Source organism: Sinohyriopsis cumingii, chromosome 16 (assembly GCF_028554795.1).
Source record: "Sinohyriopsis cumingii isolate HCF-2022 chromosome 16, ASM2855479v2, whole genome shotgun sequence".
Taxonomy (NCBI): domain Eukaryota; kingdom Metazoa; phylum Mollusca; class Bivalvia; order Unionida; family Unionidae; genus Sinohyriopsis; species Sinohyriopsis cumingii.
In genome coordinates, this window is record NC_142976.1 from 30764454 (window position 1) to 30787889 (window position 23436).

A 23436-nucleotide genomic window follows, 5' to 3' on the forward strand; every position below is an offset into this window, starting at 1 on the left:
TGTGCTGAGAGCGTGAGAGAATCATTGTATGTATACGCCATATATTTTTTCCTTTATTAATTCATTTTATAAATTGCCATCGTCCATCACATTGTGTTTGCGTTATTTATTTAGTCCAAACCCGACTCGGTTACAATTCTCTTACACTGTATACGCTGATAATTATGTAAATCGTAAAACCTGGAACAAGTGGATTTATAAAATATATCACAGAAAAAATAAGGGCAGGAGTAATGATCCAAAATATATTGCATTTTTACATTCTCTCTCTCTCTATCCCATAACCATAACATCTTAATCATATAAACAATAGTATATCATGTAAAACATTATGAAATAAATGGCATCCTAGTAGTTGAAACCTGGATTCACGTTTTGTGACGTTTGACGAAAAGCCCATGCTCTTGCTACAAGGGTTGGTTTAGAATCCCGACTGGTATGAGGGCATTTTTATGGAAGCCATGGTTTATAAAAATAAGGCTTATAATCGTCAATTTTAAGGGTGCTTTATTTTATTAAAAAAGCTCCTTAAAAATGGTCTATACAATGTCCTTGCTGATATATTATTTTTTTACAAAGTGCAAGTCGCATTCCTATATAGTAATTTTCTTAAAATCACATCAATGTAGTGGAACGTGGTTATGTACATGTACTTGTTTACCAAAGGACAAAGTCTTAATATTATCCCCGTGACTTAGTGTATTATATCAGCCTAATGTATTCAAGTGGATACCTGAATAAACATACCTGTATTTGAAATTCATATTTGATTACCTTGTTGCAAATAGTGATAAAAACTGAAGTAGTCATAACTCTTACCGTACAAACACTATACTTGACGTTTGTTGGTTGGGTAAATTGCCGTATTTCTATTTAAGGAGGAATTAAAGCTGAGTTCAGGTGGTACAAAGACTAGAAGTAGTTCAAATTTGTATATTCTGTGATTATCTGCATATAAATAATATTTACAGTCTCTCTCTCCATCGTAACTAGAATATCATATAAACAATATTATATAATGCTAAACACTATGACACTTGTAGGCGTCCTAGAGGCTACTCAGGACTTTGATGAAACTTCCCCAACATATATAAAATATACAAAGTGGCTTCTCTCTGGGGCTATTCAATTGAAGAATAAAAACAATTGGCATAGTGCAGGTTGATACCAGCCTTATTATACCACTTATTCAACTGACCCGAAGCGATCCCAAGATCTCTATTGGGGTGATCACATTATTATTCCTACTTTAGAACTGGAGTGATCCCATTCTAATGACCTGGGGTGATCGCCAGATCTCTACTTTGGTGATTCGAGTATAATCCCTGCTTTAAAGATGGGCTGATCTGGAAGCCGATAGAGGTGTGTCGATGTCAATCTTATCATACCCCTTATTCCAATATTCTAATGATCTTGGGGGATCCAGAGGTCTGTACCTGGGTGATTCCAGCATAATCCCTATCCTAGATCTGAGCTGCTTCTAGAGGCTGAATAGCGAGGATGGTTTCCGATCATTACATGTTTGAAAACCGAGGTGAAATCACGGCCTTTGGTAATTACTAAATTAGTAGGTGAAATAGTATCCGAATTTGGGATAAAACAGAAGCAGGCCAATGCTGCATGAGTTGCCTAAAATGTCACATAAGCATATGACTAGAAAACTTAGTTTATAATGTGAATATGACATAGAATACATTAAGGTGGCGAAGAGGGATGGTGGCTGGATTTTCAGTTCAAAACCTTTCGAAAATAGAAAGGACTCATTCTAGGTTAAAAGAGCACGAAATTATGTGTCTCTGCTGACTGATCATGAATCCAGATAAAGATGTATAACGTCTCAGAACCTAACAATTTTCCCAATCCGAAGTTGGATTGGGTAGTAATTACATCATATACATCATTATCGACTAGTTTATCTTATCTCATTTTTGATTGGTTACAAATGACCTATCCATTGACACGATGAAGAGCAGGGTGTGGACCTTATAAATATATTAATAAACAACTTAACTAATTATTCATTGAAGTACATCTTGATTGATCTTCATTGGTGTAAATGTTTCAGCGAAGTCAATTCCGATTAGCCTTTGACTAGATCCTTAATTTAAACAACAGTTTGTTATAGTAAATATCGTGCCAAATGAGCTGGCTGCCTACTTAAAGTTGCTGATCACATTCCTGTATTAGCTAGATGTCTTAACAGACCTATGTGGGTCAATTATATCCTCCTTATAGGTGTCCAGCTATCTAATACTACCCAGGCACTAATGCGTAACAAATATAGATAAATAGTAATACTAATGCATACTATAATAAAAACATACATAGGTAACTATGCAGTGAGCAAAGAGATTTATGTATGAATAAAAACGTTGTGTATAAATGACAATTCATACATTTTCCTTCATGATAACAGAGAACCATTTCCAAAGTTGACTTGAGTGTACAGACAGTCCTAAACTTGTTTTATAGCCTTGAATGTCAGAAAACTCTTTCTAACATTGACTTTAGTCTGAAGTCTCTCCTATTTTGTATCACAATCTAACGTTGTTACTATTCTGATTAACATATACCTGAGTCCGAAATATTTGGCCTAGTGACTTGTCAAGACTAATTTACTTATGAGACTCTTAAAACGACATGGCTCCACATGCAATGTTCCATTTTTGTACATTATTCACGCTAGCAAATCATTTATTGGTCATATTAATGTTATTGTATTTACTAAATATTAAATGTGAACCTGGCGGGTGAAACATTTTATAGTAATGCCTGTTCTGTTTTCTCCTGACCTAAATCGTCACTGTACAAATATATTTGATTCGTCCTGGTTTGCTGTCGTGTTTAACGGCACAACATAGACACCAATATAACAAAGAGCGATGCAAGATAAATTCCTTACACGGACGCCGGTCCTGGCTGATCCGACGGTGGGAATCGAACCCGCAAACATTTTCGACAAAATAATCAAGCAACACACTTAAAATAATACAGTTAGAAACATATTTTGTATGATATGTTATGCTGGCACATGGATCGATAAAGAATGCCATAGCTCACTGTGAAAACAGGGGTGTGCACTTATCTGTATGTCATATAGTATTAACTACTCACATTTAAAAGTAAAAAATCTGCAGTCTCTGGCTTTTCATAATGCATAGTTGCCCCAAGAAGCAGCTTCTGTGAAGGCAACGGGGCATTAATCCGTAAAAAAATTCTTAGTTATTCCTAAAATGCATATTACAGAATGTTTCAAGTTAGTTGGTAGAATATTGATGAACAGGTTCATCAGGTGTAGAGTTATAGTGAAACTACTGCATGGTGACTGTTCAGATTCGTAGGTGAAGTGACTGTGTCCTGTGAAAAAGTCATTGAACTAAATTCCAGGTAGTAAAATGTCAGTGTAAAGTTGTCTCGGCAGAAACACCAGTCATAAAGCTATATTTATTTTATATCTAATACACTTTGTTAGAAATAAGTAATTAGTATAAGTGAGATAAAGCAACCTTGAAGCAATCACGTGAAATAAGTGTGACCTGTTATCTCCGAAGTTTTATAACTTTGAATCGCGGACTTTAGAGACAATCAGTTATTAACCTGCAAAGTACGTGTACACCAATGCCATACAGCGTGTACGTGTGAACTTTCACACCATTTCGATACTATATTTAGTACTAACGGAAAATAAGAAAAATGAAGAAAAAACTTTTCAAAACCATGTTGGTTATTTCTAACGATTAATATGTGATATGGTCTTCCAATATTGCCCGCTGAAAATATCAAAAGAATTGAGGTGAGCATGTCAAGCAGCACAGTCATTTGGTGTAGTGAGACTCGTAAGATAAAGTATTATTCACCCTTGGACATCGCGCAATAAAGGACCCGTCACCACTCAGCCTCATCAGAGTAAAGACTCTTTACCGTTGGGTCTGATCCGTTTTAACAGCACTTAACCGTTGAACTGCGTAAGATGGAGTCTTGACCATTGGGCTTCATAAATTAAGGGATTATTCACCATTGGTCCTCATAGGGTAAAGGACTCTTGATTGTTGGAACAATGGGTAAAGGTCTGCTGACCGTTTGGGTCTCATAAGATACAGGGCTCCTAACCGTTGGGCCTCATAAAATGAAGGACTATTGGCCCTTTGGGCCTCATAAGGTACATTGCTTCTGAACGTTGAACCTCATAAGATACATAAATCTTGACCGTTGAGTCTCATAAGATGAAGGACTCTTGCATGTTGTACCTCATAAGGTAAAAGACACTTGACCATTGGACCTTATATGGTAAAAGATTATTAATCGTTGAATCTCATACGGTAATGAAGTCTTGATTGCTGGGTCTAATAAAATAAAGCACTCTTGACACTTGGATCCATACGCTATAGGACTTGTGATCATTCAGCTTCAAACTATGAAAGACACATAACCACCCTGTTTCTCAGCCTATCTGAAATATAAATCACAACGTACGTTTTACTATGACGTATCGACAACAGCAGTCATAATAACGTATCTTAATAATAAATATTTAATCATGATTTACAGTCATAATAATTTATCTTTAGAAGAAATCGGTAGGCATGATTTACAGCTAAACCAAATAAAAATGACATGGCCGTACATGAATTTTGTCCATACTTACCGTAAAAATATTACAGTAAAATTTCATCAAATATGTTTATCTGCTGTCCCCAAATGTATACTAGTAAGCATTTAATTAATTCTTTCTTCCCGTTTTGCCTAGTCTTCAGCTTTATTCATTACATGAATTTGATCATTGCATATACAAGGGAGCAATCTATTACTTTTCAGCTTTATTCCTTACATAAATCAGACAATTGCAGATACCTAGGTACAATATATTACTTTTTGGTTACATTTAGTTCCTCTCTTGACCAGAATTATTTTCTCTCCTTCCATATAAAGAAGGGTCTAATGGCTCCTTGCCTTTATTAGAGGAGAATTTGTTATGTATATCTATTATTTTTGTAAATTTTATTCACGAATGTAAATTGCAGTAATTGTCTATAACTACATTTTGTATACAGTTTAGGTTCTGTTTTAAGATAATAATGATGCAGATTGAATAGGATGTCTGAATAGTTGCTGAAGTAAGTTTTTACAAGTATTAAAATTATGAATAATATGTATTTGGAAACATTAAATTGATTTGCAAGATCTGTCACATGAGGTATACTGCAAAATATAGTCATAATAGTCTATTGAAGGTTTATATAACCAGCGAACTGTACAATCAGAGTAATTCTTATTTTGGATTCATTCTTTTCAGATTCTTATTTCATACGTTAAATTAATCTGCAGATGTGTTTAATGTTGTGTTTAGATACTTTAAGAGGAAAAATTTGCTAGGATTATTCAGTGGAATTACAAAGTGCTCAGTAGACTAGAAGATGATTCAAAGGAGTTCTGGAAAATACCTTTGTGATATGTACATTCCAGAATCCGAAATTTGTCAAGAATGTTCGATTATTTAGGACTTGAATATAACGTTTAAGGATTATTTTGGATTCATTTCATAGTAATTTATATTCCTCTGACATTTTGCATTTATGACTCTTTTAATTAAATTATTTAAGTTTTACAAAGCATCTTTGGGTTCCTTCTTTCTGTTACCTAGTTTATGATCATAGAGTTGTAACAAATTAGAGACGCGAAGATTACTATTATTAGGCCAGAACCTTTAAGTAAAGTATTAAGATTGAAATTTATTCTAAATTGCATTAAAAGTAATTTTTCATTAATTTATATTAGGCAGTACAAATTTCCCAGCAATTATTAAGGAAGCAGCTGATATTTGGCAACAATTATTTACAGGCGATGTCATGGACATTAATGTTTATTGTTCCATCGTCGATGAAATCGTTGATGATTACCGCAGTGATTGAGGGTATCAATTAGATCAGTGACAATAATATAAGATGATCATATATAACCCTCAACGTGGACAAGTAATAGTCAAGGTGATAAATTCACGATTACCAATATGTAAGGTTACCTACGGAGATGAACTCGGTGATGTAGTTCATGGTCTATTCAGAAGGAAAGCCCCAAAATTAATACTGATTGTATACAATTAACAATGATAGCTATTGACGTTGTTCGTGATTAGGGTAGGTGATTTTGCTAATAAAGAATTTTCAGCAAACAAAGATAAACTAACACGATTTATACGACGAAAACTGCAGCCAATAAAATTACCCAGCACTGAAGTGATGCCTTCAAATGTCAGTAAAATAACAAATGAAGCTGCAAATAAAAAAATAGCCGTGTTGGCTGGTGTACCCCTGTCAGAAAAGAAACATATATAACTGCTAGTCTGATAGCAGGAATTGCTCTTCGTGCTAGATGATAACAATTATAATAAAATGTTAAAACGTGTATCTGATCCAGAATTTGACATGGATGCGCCAGTTCTCAAAGATGAATATGTGCGCGATTATCAATATTATTTTTATGACGCACAAGAGCAAAATCAGCGTGGACGAATCGAACTTCAAATTCAGGAAACAAGCAGGTATTTGTTTTACTCGCTGAGGCATTTATTGAAGTAGAAGGTGAAATTTTAAAAACAAATGATACTGAATATGGAGCTGATGTTAGAGTTGGTTTTGTTAATAATGGTATTATGGCGTTATTCAACAGTAATGCATACATGATGGACGGGGGAAAAACAGTTGAATGTGCCGGAATGACGTCGATGTTGCCACGACGATATTGGGTCTAGCAAGATATTCTTATGATTATTGAGGATCAGCTGGTGCTTCAATGACGTTTGCCAAAGATATTTCTGACCAACCTAATAATATAAAGTATAATATAAGACGACCAAGGAACGCCGCCTACAGCGCTGACGCTGATGTGTGGCCAGTGGTTCATGATGCTAATCCAGAATTCTAATTAGAATTTTCAGCGAGTCGATCGATGCTGAAAGATGGTCGTAGAAGATTTTCATGCGCAATTCCAATGTCCCACATCTTTGGATTTTGCAGAAATGTTAGAAAAGTTAATTTTGGAGCCGCATATGGTTGTGCTTGTAAGAAAGGCCACTGGCGATAATGCAAGCTGGCGCCCTATCGGTAATGCTGGTAAAATAATGCAGACAAAACTTTCGTTGTGGATGCCAACAATGATACCATCACTCGCTGAAGACAAATGCACGCTCTCCTTTATGGACTCAGGTGGTTAACAATAATATCTTGGTTGTCGATGACTACAGATAGTGTTCAAAGTAACACTATTGGTTTATTCACATGGCATATAGCATCACAGTAAGGTGTTTCTGCACCGTGACATATGTGTGTTGCTTTTCAAGATGCTACACAAATAAATTCACAAACAGACAGTATAATGTTATCTTATAAACTTGGCATTACTGGAAGTTTCACTGAGAATAAATGGACTTCAGGAACCATCCGAAGATATATTACTGAAATTTGAGAATAACCATGTAGCACGGGCATATTATCGTTTGATGACATCATGGGACGTGATCGAAATATTTATTCTGGTCTGCATATATCACAATTAGATTTTACAACGCTTCATCCGATTGGTTACTTTTCGCTGGAACACCTGGATTTATTAGGCCAATCTCGTTGATATACACGTTCGAGCTCATTTGACAATAGGAGCTATAGCTAATTACAGAGCAATCGCAGTTATACTCTCGGATAAAACAATGCCACTTGAAGGTCTTGGTGGACGTAAAGAATCATTGATACCTCAGTAGAAACATGTAATTAAATCGCTCATGATATTATAAAGTCACATCATTATGTTAGTGTCAGTCTGACTCCTGGTCAGCTTAAAAACTACGATCAATATCCGAAGAGAACTGTGGATAAAAATATCACTAAAAAGCAAATCGCAAGTGGTCCAAATAAATTAGCACTGACATAACGTCAATTCAACTGCTTCAATAAAGCCAAAGAATCATAGACCGGCGTTAAACTTATACTTCTGAGGGTGCCATTAAAGCCGCAGTCAAAACGGGTGGTATATTTCCACTTCTTGCAGCTATACCAGCCTTGATAGCCGCTGCAGCCCCAGCTGTTGAAAAAGCATCTGCACTTGGTGCTGTTGGAACTGCTGATCGGACGGCACTAACAAAAGCAACAAGTCACGGAATAAAGACTTCCAAAAACAAGGGAAAGGTCTGAGACTTCCCAGGACACTTCGTTATACGCACAGCGTCTCCTTCCTATGTCCAATTTTGATTACCTTGATGCTGCTAAAAATTAAACATCAAAAACTTCAGAGGTGCTTTTATGCGTGATCAATTACCAAAACAGCCAAACCGTGTTGAAACAGATAGTATTAATCTCGTTTGAAGTTCTGATCCAGGTACTATATTAGGTTGCATACGCGATTGATCTACGTGAAGTTGTTTATTTTGATTCCTATGGGTTAGATCCACCAAAAGAATTTTTATATTATGTCAGCAGAGTCCAAGGCACTCATTTTCAAAACTCTTGCGTCTGGTATTCAACATTACGAACACAGAAAATAGCTGATCCGCCAGTATGTGGCCTTAAAGTAATTGTTGTTCTCGACGCCATGTCATCATCAACAATACCACGTCATAAAGTCGTGTACGAGTATAGATGTAGACGGTATAGCCATCCACCGTGGTTTTAAATAGATCTTAAAGTATAATGGTGGATATTTACGGAAGATCTTCTCGCCTTAGTAAACCTTAGCAAGGCAACATATCTAAATATGCAACTCTTGACGAGGTCAAGGATGAACTCGCTAATCTTTTGAAACTTGCAAATGTGGACCAGATTGAAGTCGTTGTTTTTCAAGGAAAGCAAGGACGATTAAAGACGAGTACTATCCCGTTGACATATATTATTATGCAGGTTCCCGATGCAACATAAGAGAACTTAGTGGTATTTGCTAAAAACGGTAACATTACAAAATCAGAGGAATCAGTCTTAACACTCATGTGATAAATTATTTTACGTGTCAGAAGAATTAAGAATATTATGTATGGCGATTTCAACATGAGTGAAAATAGTTATTAATGTGAGAGAACCAAATTCAGACGATGATGTGTTAACAAATGATATGTAGACTTCAACAACAACACGATCAGAACTGAGATCATAGATGGTGTATTAACCGCAGGTGATACAAAGACAGATTATCTCAATATGACTAATAATACAATTACTGGTCTTGGATAACCAGAATCAAGTGAAGAAATACGTCGACAATACGTCGATGATAGCAGCATTCCAATGATAACTCGTTAATGACAATCAATGATGGAATGAACACATTTAGATCTGAATATTATACTCATGTACAATTGTTTTTACATTTTCATTCAAACATAAATAAAACCATTAATGAATTTCGTGGGAGTCCATCAGTCATCGACATTAAGCTCTCTGACATACAAATGACCGACAGTGTAGTATATACGGTAGCATCTGGATCAATATTATGGTCACCACTCAATACATTCATTAAACATCATGCTCAGGTTACCGGTGTTATCCAATTAACGAATTTACTGGATGTGTATTAGTTATGTTGGATCAAAACGACGAGAGAACATTCGTGGTGGAACCTGAAGAAAAAGGCAACCCCGTGTTGCACTATTGGTGCCTTAAATAGTCGCTAAACTACCATCTACTTAAAATATAACGAGCTACCCAATCAACGTTCAACATTACAGTATGTGAGTGGCAAACCAAACTTACAAATATGGTTGAAGGGTATACAGTAGAAGTAAACAAATATCGCAGACATGTAGTTGTCGTTGACATAATAGTATATTCGGCGTCCGCTATTATCGCTGGAACCGGCATATTGCTATCAACAACACCAATGACATTATCATCAATTATAACAATTGTGTTTTAGCTGTAAATACAATTGCTGGTATTCTTAATATCATCGCAAATATCTATGTTTATCGAAAATAAACTGTATGAGTATAAATAACAATTGCATACAGAGACGCTAGCATACTCCAAATTATCATCAGGCCTTAGCGACGGAATAATATCAAATACTGCGTTCACAGAAATGATTAAGATTTACAACGAGGCGAGGACTGCGTCAGAATGTACGTCCGATTTGCGAAATCGGGATTAAATATTCTGATTTAAAATCAAGGGTTATGAGTGATGTCGTCATCGCAAGAATGACTGCAACAGATGGTCGCTAATACAACTCCGTCCAAAACAACGATGATATCAGCAGGCTCGACCAATCCTGAGTTCAGCGTCAATTTTCCAATTCCAGTGTACGCAATAGCACTAACACAATTACTAATATGTCATAGTTGGCCAAATATTATATCAAATTCATTCGACGGGTTGCAAGCAAATAATTCACTGGTATTTGCACATAAAAATAAACCAGATGGAACCGCAAATTGACAAGTTGTTTTTTATTCCCACAAGTAGTTATCAACCTGAACAAGAAAAAGACGAATTTCAGCGCAGAATTAAATCTTAGACAGAAAAAGAATCTAAAATAGCTATCACTGTTCTCGAACCAGCACGTGATAGAAATAATCTCTCTTGATTATGCTCTGGATATATATCAATCGTCAATAGGAACATTATTAGGATGACCTGAAATACCACCTGTTTATCAAGGACCGTTAGGTCCTAAGCGTGTCGACCTTGTCACAGATAAAATAATATTTATTAAACTTCCAAATTACCGAAACAACAATCCATGGAAATGTGCTATCTTAAGATTTTATGCTTTTGATGGTGAATTACTTCCCAATATGCAGGATCATATATATAAATGTGACAATAATTCACCAACAAGCATCGATGAAGAATTTATTAAGTCATCTTTCGGCATAATTAAACTTGAACATGCACGTGCATTTCGCGACCTACACAACTTATTTTCCAATGTTACACAACATTACAATAACGACGTAAAAGAACAGGTTCTTGAAACGATACAACATTTAAACCAGATTACATCAGATCTTAAATATATTAACAAAACTATCACTGAAAAAGTGATTAGTTAGGATAAACTTTTCACAGAACCAGATATATAAAAATCTTAGACGGTTGTTTATCAATCAGTATCAAATAACCGAAACAGGATAACCAACATTTAAATTATTAAGCTTTAATTACAACGAGCTAACAAAATCATTCAATGATGTCATCGATGAATATTTTCCCAAATTACTTGAAGGAGGGATAAAAATATCCAAACCAGCATATATTCTCAAGTATAACAATGATCCGTAGGGTGGCGGTCGTCATATTGACCAGGTGTTGTTAATATCACGTCAACGATCGCACTCAATCTTGTATGTGATGCAGTTGATGGCAGGTATCAATTAGATCTTGCGAAATCCAGTCAGGCTCAGCAGGGATATCGTTTATATACAACTGCACCTAAGTATCTCTGGATATTTGATCGTACAAGAATTAATCAATCTGTTTTATATGCGATGTCATAATCCGCTATTATAAATGATACATTTGAAACTTACTGACCAGACCGGAGACCTTCTGGGTTTGCGCTATACAGTTTTGAACATAAATCTGTATGTAAGATGATAGATCTTCACGCTTGTGACAGAGTCAATGAAAGTAAACAAATATGTTTCTTAGTCTAAGTTGGCGTTTTACAAATAATTATTTCTTGATTTAATCAAAGGGGTATTATATAATACTCCTTTGATTAAATCAAGAAATAATTATAGTATTAATTATATTGTACCAACACGTGACCGTTGTTATATACAACAAAGAGATAGTTGAAAGTGCCGTCATAAACAAATTGACAGTATCCACCCTTGACAAAGTCAAGGCAGAAAAATGTAGTGTAGATATAATTATTGATGAATACGGCGATGAAGAAATTTTGCTAACGGAGCAACAAATAATTGAGCTGCAGCGAGAACATATTATTGCGATTATGTTCGATGTTCTGATTCTGAATTATGCCCATTCTTGCATTGAATTTGATCAGCTTTAAAGAATATCATCTTATCAGAATAAAAATAAATATAACTGATAAAATCATTGTAGACGATTTAAAATAAAATCGAATTGAATCAAATTGATGGGTGTATTACCCATATCTTTTACATTATCAAACAATTTCATTAAACTGATGGCCATATTACCCATAATTTTTCAACTTATCATACAATGTCATGAAATCGAGTTGTATATTACCCAAATTGTATCAGATTAGTAGTAAAATTCACTAACAATTTTAGATTCAATCATTTTTATAATTGATTCTATAACGATTTTATCGTTATTAATATCATTTCTGATAAAGGGTTAATTTCACAGAATTGACGGGTATATTACCCAAATTAAATAAGATTATGAAACAATAACATCAAATTAATGGGGTAAATGATATTTAAAATATAAAAATCTCATAGAAAACAGAAAATAATTACATAATAATAATTTCACATGTAACAGAATTCAGTTTTTGCTGATTTTCGTCCATATTTCAGGTAGATGGTACTCAAAATTGTTAAAATCAGTCAGATTTTATTACTTTGATGGGGTAAATGATAATGAAAATTGTGAAAATCAGTCGGATTTTAAAATTTGATGAAGTAAATGATGCTCAGCTTTGTGAAAAATCAATTAGATGTTATAATTTGATGAGGTAAATGTTACTCAAAATTATGAAAGTCAGGCAGATTATATAATTTGATGAGGTAAATGAAACTCGAAATTGTGAAAATCCTAATGAAAACAGAAAACTACATAATAAATATTAGAATCTGAATAAATAGTATTATATAATTATATTATAATCTGAATTCATATTATTTTTAGAATAAATATTATCATCAGAATAAATATTATTATCAGAATAAATATTATAATCTGAATACATATTATAATCTGAATACATGTTATTAACAGAATAAATATTATTATCAGAATAAATATTATGATCTGAGTAAATATTATAATCTAAATACATGTTATTATCAGAATACATATTATAATCTGAATACATGTTATTATCAGAATAAATATTATAATCTGAATACATGTTATTAACAGAATACATATTATTATCAGAATAAATGTTATGATCTAAATAAATATTATAATCTAAATACATGTTATTATCAGAACAAATATTATAATCTGAATACATGTGATCATCAGAAAAAATGTTATAATCTGAATACATGTTATTATCAGAATAAATATTATAATCTAAATACATGTTATTATCAGAATAAATATTATAATCTGAATACATGTTATTATCAGAATAAATAGTCTTATTCGAAAAAATATTATTATCCGAATACATATTATAATCTGAATAAATATTATTATCAGAATAAATGTTATTATATGAATAAGTATTATTACAAGGATAAAAATAAAAATCTTATTCGTCGCTGATTATTGAATTTGCTTGTGTAAAATGTGCTCAAAATTGTGATCATCGATCACATTTGATAATTTGGGGTAAATGATACTCCAAAAAATAATTATAGGACTGATCTAATAATTTGCTGGTGTAAATGAAACTCAACATAATAAAAATCTTGCTCAAAACAGAAGAAAAAAATTTGCGTAATAATAATTTCACAAAATAAAATAAAATATTTCTGAATGAGTGAAATAAATAGAATAAAAATAAATATTATTGTCAGAAGAGAAATAAATCTGAATCGCAATAAATTTTATAATCTGAAATAGAAAAATCTGAATAAAATCAGAATAAATTTTATAATCAGGTTAAATATTTCTTGCTTTATTATTTGTCAACACTTTTGCTTTCACCATCACTATTGACTTTGTGATTGATTTAATTTGCAAAATCCGTTACCCAGACAAATATAAAACGCTCGCTTTTACCATAACATTTCCTTTCACAATCCCCTTTAGTGATGTTTTTACAACTTTCACTTTCAAAATCACTACGGTCACTGCTGACAGCGCTTCCATTTTCACTTTTACAATGAATCGCTTCACGATCTGACCCAATTTTTCTCAACTACCTTAGGCGTGTATTCACGATCTGTTTTGTTTCGTATTCATGAGATGATTCTAATCTATTTTTCAATCGACATGAGAGAAAAACGAGTTTTTCAACTGTATATTTGACTGTCGCCAAGAATTGTAAAATAGATTGTTGAATGAACTCAATGAATCAGTACTCTGCTGATAATGTATATCTATCTTCAAATTTCTGTTCCTTAATGGAATAAAGCTCACAAATACTTTTTACTGGATTTAGAGGATCAGATATTTTTATTTCGTCATGTTTTTGAATTGAAGAAATAATAGCTTTAGCATTTTCAAAATTCATTATATAATAAATATATGTTTAAATAACTATATATTTCAAAACAATTAACAGTGAACCGTTATCATTGCCTTTTTGCTATTCCATGAGACCTTTATTATGGCCTTCTTGGCACCACACGAGACGTTTTCGTTTTGGCTGAGATTCTTTCTGAATGTTCTTGTGTGGGGTACTCTTCAATGGGGCTGAGAACATACATCACGCTACTGTTTATTTCTTGCCTAGGCATCCCCCAACGAATCCCTAAACGAAACGAAATTTTAGAGATTCAGACACGTGTCTATAAGTTTCAATTTCATTCTCATGGGGCAGTTCAAATCAGGAGAGTGTGCAAATTGAATTCACCACGTTGTTCGGCGCAGCGATGAGGTGTAAATGAAATCCCTTTGGGGCTGGAGCCCCCACCTTTTAGTAAAAAATTGCGAAATTTTCGCCACAGCAGAGAATGTGTCGGTCACGGGATTGGAACGCAAGACCTCGAGTATGGGAATCAGCCACGCTAACACCATACCAACGGACCATCCTTGCTGATATATGTTTCAGAAATTATTAAGAAATTACCTATCCTGGATTCCTACGGATCATATCATGAGTAAATCATAATTGTTGTAAACTGCAGAGTTGATTTCTTGCGATTTTCCAAAACACACCGTATAATATAATTGCACATATATTTCTGACGAGTTAAGACACATATATGTCTGTATACAGAGATCTATAAATTTGATATTTTCTTTACAAAATTTTGAAGTGTATATTAGTTCAGTTCCTTATCCGATTATTGTATTCAGTGATCACAATCCCCTTACCTTCATTTACAGAATGAAAAATAGTTCAGAGATTGTTGAGATGGCTGTTGACGTTCCATGAATACAACATTTGCCATAAGATACATCAGATGAAAATGTATTACAATTGCCGATGCACACTCGCGAATATAGAAGAATTATATTGATTTAGTGTATTTATATTTTTTGCAAATAAAATGAGTGTCATTCACAATACATCTTTCTGAGTCATTTTATGTAATAGAGTATCACATGCATATTTAATAAATATGTAAAACAAATTTTTACTGGATAGATCTGTCAAATATACATATGGATGTTGAAAATGTTACCATCTCCGGAGGACAAACCAACACAACATCTATACATTGAGGTGGTTACCATTCAATTCGAAAAAGTGTTTTGATTAGATAAAAGAAAATGAAATGACAACTAATAAAAGAAAATTATTATTTACTGATGACACTTATATCTATTAGTTGCCTGTTTGTTGACAATATTTGAGAAATTTAACAGGAAGATGTAATCTAACAGTGTTCAAGTTGTCAACTTTCAGTCTTACCTACAAATATTTTATACGAAACTATTGCCTTATAGAGTTATGCCTGAATCTCTTGGTAGTGGAAACGGAAAGGTCAAATATGAAGATCCAGACATGTGTCAAAGTGTTTATCGTCGAACTTTTTTGTCCGTCACGGAATTACATCAGTCATCTTATTTAATAAATACATGTACTCGGATTTCGTCTTTTGTGTACAGCGAGACCCGATGGTGATCTATGTATATTGTACAATATAATATTTCGAAACAGTGAGTTCGCTTCGTTCTATGCCGCACGTGCGAAGTGCTTTCGATGAAAAAACGTAATGCTTCCAGCGCACAGACGATGCACGGCTGCATCTTCTGTGTATAAATGCATCATAATCAGACCAAATCTTCACATTACGGAACGTCCTTTCAGTGAGCGGTCTACTTAAGGATTTACACATCTTCAGCTGTAAAGGTATGTGTGTTATTTATTAATTACCTGTGTATGATTTATAACTATTATACGGTTATTTTTGCATGTTTTCTATGTAGCATCTATGTATAAAGCAAATATTTTCTATTCTTGTTTGTGACTTAACAAGAGATTTATATTAGCAATATAAATTTGCCTTTTTAAGAAACGTTTAGTACCGTAGAATTCATATCGGACACGGGTGGGTTCACTTCTGAACCTGTGTATTGTTTTGTTACTATTGTGCCGATAATCTGTATAGCTTACCGTAAATAACGTCATTACTTTGTATCGTATATGCCCGTGTTATGCAAAGTACACGGTGTCAGATGTATTTTCAGCTGATTTGAGTCGATGTCGTACCAGCTGTAGAGTTACTCATAAAAGTTGACCATATCAGCTGTAAATCTGAACCATAGAAACCGTAGAGTTGCGTGAAGAGTGTGGCTGGTCGAGTAGCAGGTGATCGTGCGTTCTTGACCGATTGGTGGGCTCAGATTGCATAATGCTTGATTGACCAAGGAATTGAATGGTGGTCAGTGACTACCTGAAATGCTGATTGCTTGATCGACCAGTGTGACTGGTATCCAAGAGTGCTGGTGCGGAGAGTGTAACTCGATATATATACATAATATTTTAGCCGTGGACTAATTTTAGGGTTTGTAATGCCCAGTGTTTTGGGATTGTTAAGATATGTTGCATGATAGCTGTCCCGTTGTTTTCATGATTTTAATATTTGAGTAAAATTCATCATTTCTTTCGTCGTGTGAAATTATTGTGAATCATTCACCTTTGTACTCGTACTGTGTAAAGGCATTTGTTTAGAGTTTCTGTTGTTGTCTTATTAGGTTCGTTCGGATTGTGTTAATTTGTCCAATATTTGAATCTCGTAGACGCACGTATTATTCATAATTCTTTTCTCATTCAAGTCATTCATCATTAAACATTGTATTTGTATCACCATCAAAAGTGTTCTGTTATTAATCCAAAATCCAACCCTGTTATCTTGTTACATTTTATACATGTATTTCTTACCGTCCGTCTAAGAACAATGTCAGTGCCAAACAAATGCGTGTCTATATTACAATGTAATTATGCAGTTCATAATCCCTACTGGGATCTTCAAAATCTGAAGACAAGTGAATTATTTTAAGATCTCAGTTGGGATCTTCACATTAGGAGGTCTGGTATGTTATTGTAAAATCTTCAATGGAATCTTTGCTATCTGAAGACTGCTATGATATGATAAGCTGGTGGTTTCACAGCTGTCAGATATGGTGCTAAGTTTGTTGTTTTAATATCTTCATAAGTACTTTAGCAACTTATCAAGAATAATCAGCATATGCTCCTGTTTTCCCTTATATTTGAATCTACGTGGGTATATACAAATGAATTGTATGTGTAGACAGCAAAATATGATTTCTCTATTTCCTCTCAATGTCAGAGAAAACAGAGTGTGAAACTATTAGAAGTTTCAGTCTAATTACTTGCTGTAAAGTAGCTATTGATCTGGTTAACAAATCAAATTAATCTCTAGCTTCTCTAAAGACAGTGTGAAACATGAATGATAATTACATGCACATAATGATTTGTCCGGAATTTAATATCGTCTTGTTGAAACTTCTTTAACTTCGATATGTGATGATTTTATGATCATATATAATACAAGAAATGTTATACATCATGCTGCTCGAAAATTGCAGAATACAAATTCTCTATTTGCTTCAATATTTGAAAGACGCGATGTACCAGTCATTCATAATGATGGATTCAATTTGTGATTGATTGTTTATTATGCAGCTTCTAACTTTAGCATGTATGTGAACGCAAATATAAATATCCTCACTTTTATTATTGGGTCGTTTTTTCTTTCTAACATTGTTTGCAAGATGTGGCATACGCCTTGGGTAGGTTGCAATTTTGTTTCAAAATTAGATTGTTCTTTTGTATATATATATATATATATATATATATATATATATATATATATATATATATATATATATATATATATATATATATATTCATTATTGCTGATATTAACATTGCTTAGTAACTATACGAGGCACTATTAAAACAAGTTGACGATACAACTGTTTACTCTTTCTCAAGACTGAAAGAGGGCCAACGTAAGAATACTTTACCAATTTAATCTGACTAGAGTTCTCATAGTACGAAAGACATACAATTTAAAAGACATACTCTTCTATGTTTTGGTCAGCTATTGCGTTTTTAAGTACCCAATTATATGGTAACACTTTAATTGCACTACTACAGGATGATGTTGAACCAGCAATACAAACTAATAGTTCTCTAACTGTTTTAAAAGTGTTATATCCTAATATGCATCGAATATAACGCCTAAGGTCGGAATAAAATGTTAGGCTTTGCCACAACCAAGTTATGTCAGTCAAAATGCGTGTCTATTGAATACTGTTATTTATCGAGTTCCACTGGTTGATAGCCTCTTTATCTGTTGTGGAGTTATAAAAACCAGTATAATGTTTTTGCACTGCCCAAGATATACAGAAAATAGTTGCTACAAATATTGCTCTATATATCTAAGACACATGTAGGAAAATATAATTCCACAAGGAACATGTTATAACATCGCAGTATCCTTAAAGCCATATTAACGATATTAGAAAATTTAGTTCGTTTCGTTCCTATTATCTTGATACCTCCTGTATCAAACATGACATTATCTCTCTCGTTCACACACACACTCACGCACACACACACTCATACGTATATTTTGTTGTTATTTGACTTCATATTTTCCAAATACTGTTGTTATGTGAGAAGTGTTTATTATTACCTGAAAAAATTAGCTAAGATTTTCGAACTTGTGTGCAATAACATTGCTATTGTCTTTCTACAATGCGTTATGTTTAAATAAAGACAACTACCAACACCTTTTCTAATTCACTATAGTGAATGGCTATTAGTAGGAATAATACAATTGTGAATGATTATTTTGTCCCTCCGAAAGTTCTGTCTTAAAATTTACACATATATTTATTACGCATACTTTTGCATACTTCTCAGCCCCATGTAAAAGAACTTGTTTAGTCGTTACATTGTAAAGGTATTCTTATCTTGAAGTAGATACATTTTAGGAAGCATATTTAAAGGACAGATATAATGTCTTTAAAGAGGGTGGGGGCAACAAGAATATGGATTTTTCACGCTGAAGCTTTCTATTACTCTTTGTCTTCTTTTTTAAAAAAAACTTAAAAACAAAAATATTGAATTATTTTAACCAAGTGGTGTAGCTCGCTAAAGCTTTCCTTATACAGGTCTTATGTGCACTAAAATGAATTCACTAATGGTTCCATGTAGCAAATCTCCACAATGTAGCAAACACAATAGCTTACAATGCCACTCGCTATAAATATTGTCGTGTTATCAGAATGTTTTTATTATATTATAATCTTAAGTGAAAAAGATATTATATCTTACTGGTATATACTACACCTACTCAATCCCCACAAACTGTAAGTAGTATATCTCCTTTCGATCTATATCCACTGTATGTGCAAACATGACGTCTCTTAAAGAAACGAAACATTCTTACTTCCATTCAATAAATGATACACATAAAGTAAACAATTAAAGCTATTTTGGTCAAGCAAAGGTTGACAATTCATTTACAGGGTTATTTCGGATGAAAAGAATTATTTGTGTTCCAGAATAAGGAGGTAATTAACAATTTAAGTGCAATAAACTAATCAGACATTCAATATTCTATAAAAAGATAATAAATGTTAAAGTATCGACAAAACACCCCCAGTTGTCTGGAAATAAGTTTCACAAGGTAGCAATAAATACTAAAACTACTATGGCATATACAGAGGATATTTCCTTGCTAACCCACGAGATGAAATGTATCCGTTATTCACTCGCTTCAAGAAAATATTCTTTTTATTTTATGCTCACATACGTTGGCTACCTAAAGTTTGTGACACAGTGAATTAGCAGATTTATTACGGTAATGTCAGCTGCTTACTGTATATGTTCTGCTGTGCTATGTGTACCTGCGCACAAAATGTCACCAGTACACAGTTTTTCCATTTTAATTTTGGGTGCGGACGGAACAGAGATGACAATGACATGTACATAAGGAAAAAGTGGTTCACTGACAGAAAATCAAAGGGAGGCAAGAATGTTCTGGCCCAAAAAGTACTTCCGGTAGCGAACAAATATTGTAATTTTTTCTATGCAGTGAAATATCAATATTATTTTAATTAGAAAAGCAAGTAATTCACTGCTTAGCATAAAATAAAACAATATAACTGACATATATTCAAGAATACATCAACTTACACTTTGAAAAATCTTTTAGATCCTGAAGACAAGTTTGTAAATCGTGTATGATGTGACCAAAATCTTAACTTAATGATATACTCAAAGTAGGTAAAGAATATTTCTCTTTATGTGAAGACATTATATTGGCTGACCACTGAACAAGCTGTCAAGAGTTATAATTTTTAGCTGATGGAAATTCTGTTTTATAATTCAGTCAATTTTACAAATCAGTAATAACTAAAAATGGTTATTCTTGATAGCAAATAGAATCATCTTTATTTGTAGTATTTTATTTTGTTAAAAAACCAAGAAGATGGCTAAGGATTACGTCCCGTGACTTGTGTTACTACAGTAAATGACAAATATTTAAAAAGTATGTACCTACCTGGTGATTATGCTCGAAGATTAATTCAAAGGGTCACGTGTCGTGGAAAGTTCTCGCCCTTATTCTTCCCAACATGCCGGGGATACGGGAAGGGGACGGGGGATGGGGTCTCGTTTTTGCACCTAGAAACTACAGCAGCCTTATCACGTAATTTAAACAAATTTATAAGTGTACATAATCTCCTATGATATTAAAATGAAGCGTTCAATTTACTGTATGTGCCCTTTTGCAATCTATATTGGGCCATGTCATATATATTCTTGCGATCCGCCTTTATGTCGAATTATCTGAACGGATTGAATATTCTCCAGTTTGAAGTAAGTCTTGATGCATTGGTACTGGCTGAATGCATCGCATGAATGTGTTAGTATCTGATGCATTGGACTTGCATGAATGCATCACGTGATTGTGATTGCTCTCGATCCATTGTGCCAGAATGAATGAATCACGTGAATGTGTTATGTCTTAATGCATTGAGCGTGCGTGGAAGAATGCATTACGTGAACGTGTTAGGTCACGATGCATTGGGCCTGCATGACTGCATCACGCGACAGTGTCATAAGGACAATGCCAGTAAAATAGTGATGGGTTTAATCTTAAAAGTATCCCTCCAAGAAGAGATCCTTTTTGAAAGAGACGAATTTTATTTGTTCCATATATGAACAAAAAAGTACATTCAGCAATTACAGCTAGTGGAACGCAGCTATATTATGGCGTAACAACATCGCCATCATTCTTCAGAAAATAAGCTTTTCTCGTAAAAGTACTATTTAAATGTGGGATGAAACGAACCTTGGGAAAAAGAAAATTTCTTGCTCTAGAAATCGGAAACATGCATCGGTTAGTTTCCATCTGGCATTAAAACGTATTTAAACATTACTTATTTTACAAGAAAAAAATGGCCTCTTCAATGAGTATTTCACTTACCTTTCAATGATTCACCCTCCATATCACAGGTATCAGATCAAATGGAATAAAGGAAGATTACAAGTAGAATTTCACCGTGTTCATATTGCATCATCTGTAATTATTTGATGTAATTTTATAAAACCATTTCTCATGGTTTATAATTGTGTACGTATGCAGATAATAAAATGCATATCTGTTGATGTCTATATTTCTTGAACAAGCTAATTGATTTCTAATGGGCAATGGATTCGATGAATCTCCATTCGATGAATCTTCATTATTCGATCCCGTGTAACAAATTTACAATGTTCCTGTAAGGATACAGTTGTGCGTAAACGACCAAATTATACTTCTTTAAATGTTTTACTTTAATATCAACATTACCGTTTAGTCCTTTTTATTTGCTCTTTCTGCTCACTTATGCGTTGATAGTACTCAATTTTTCTGCGTGAGGTATATGATATCAGTGTATTTGTTATGTCCACATCAAGGCATACTATATATATATATATATATATATATATATATATATATATATATATATATATATATATATATATATATATATATATATATCGAAGTTGACGAGAAGGAAAAGTGAATATTCTAACATTGGAACGTGGAAAACGATTATGTAGAATTAATATTAAATTTTGTTTCAACTGTAAAATAGTTCTCACACAAAAAGAGAAAACATGTATTAAAATCTCTGATATTAATCCATTTACTGTAATTATCAAGTGGCAAATATTAATGCAACACGTATTACTTCGTGAAATATATATTAAACCTTCAACCTCCCATATGGTTTGTCACTTATTGGTTTAGTCATTTATTGGTGTTAAAGCTTTTAAAAGATGTTTTATTTAAAATATTTGATGAAACGAACTGGATATTGAAGGTCCTTGTGGAAAAAAATAATCATTATAATTCACGCAAACGTGCCAGTATACACTCGTGCTTGCAACGTGAACAAGGATTTTTCCGTTGTAAGAGAAATAGTTCAACCAAGAGATCTTCCGCTTTTAACCTGATGCATTATATTGGTCGTCATTGAATATAGCAAATTCCGTTTCCCAAAATCTGATAATTATAAGGCTGTGGTAAAGTGTAAAAATCGTTTTGTAAGTAAAATGTTGCCATGGAAACAAAATATCATTTAGGTACGTTGCGTGTTGCCGGTGGTCATACAGTCTCAAAAATATAAACGTTCTTGTGTGCTCTTTATCATCCTGATATGTATATTTAATTTGTATTGTGCCCCTGACCTTTTTCTATGCTTAATGAAAAGGTTTTAGTACGTACCTGATTTATGTCTTTTGGTAGTTATAAATATATGTATACTTGATTTGAGTTCAATATCTTACCCTGATTATGATTTTAAAAGGTTCTAGAAGTTCATTCGTTATCGAAAATTTGATGGGAAAATTGCTCATTCCCTGGACATTATATGGTGTCTTAGGTTTTATTTATAAAGGCTGTGATCAGTACAATTGTTCATTCTAGTCTTAGCGTCAGTCTTTGTGGAATTAATTTTAGTTGTGTTCAGTTATAAATTTAGAGGAACTATTCATTGAAATTATTAATTGGAATTACAAATTGCTCAGTGACTTTTGACTAAACACTATTTTGGGATTATTGTGAATTCATTCAAAGACATTCTGGATTATGTATTTTGTGTGATACAGCAATACTGTTGGTACATTGGCATATTGGAG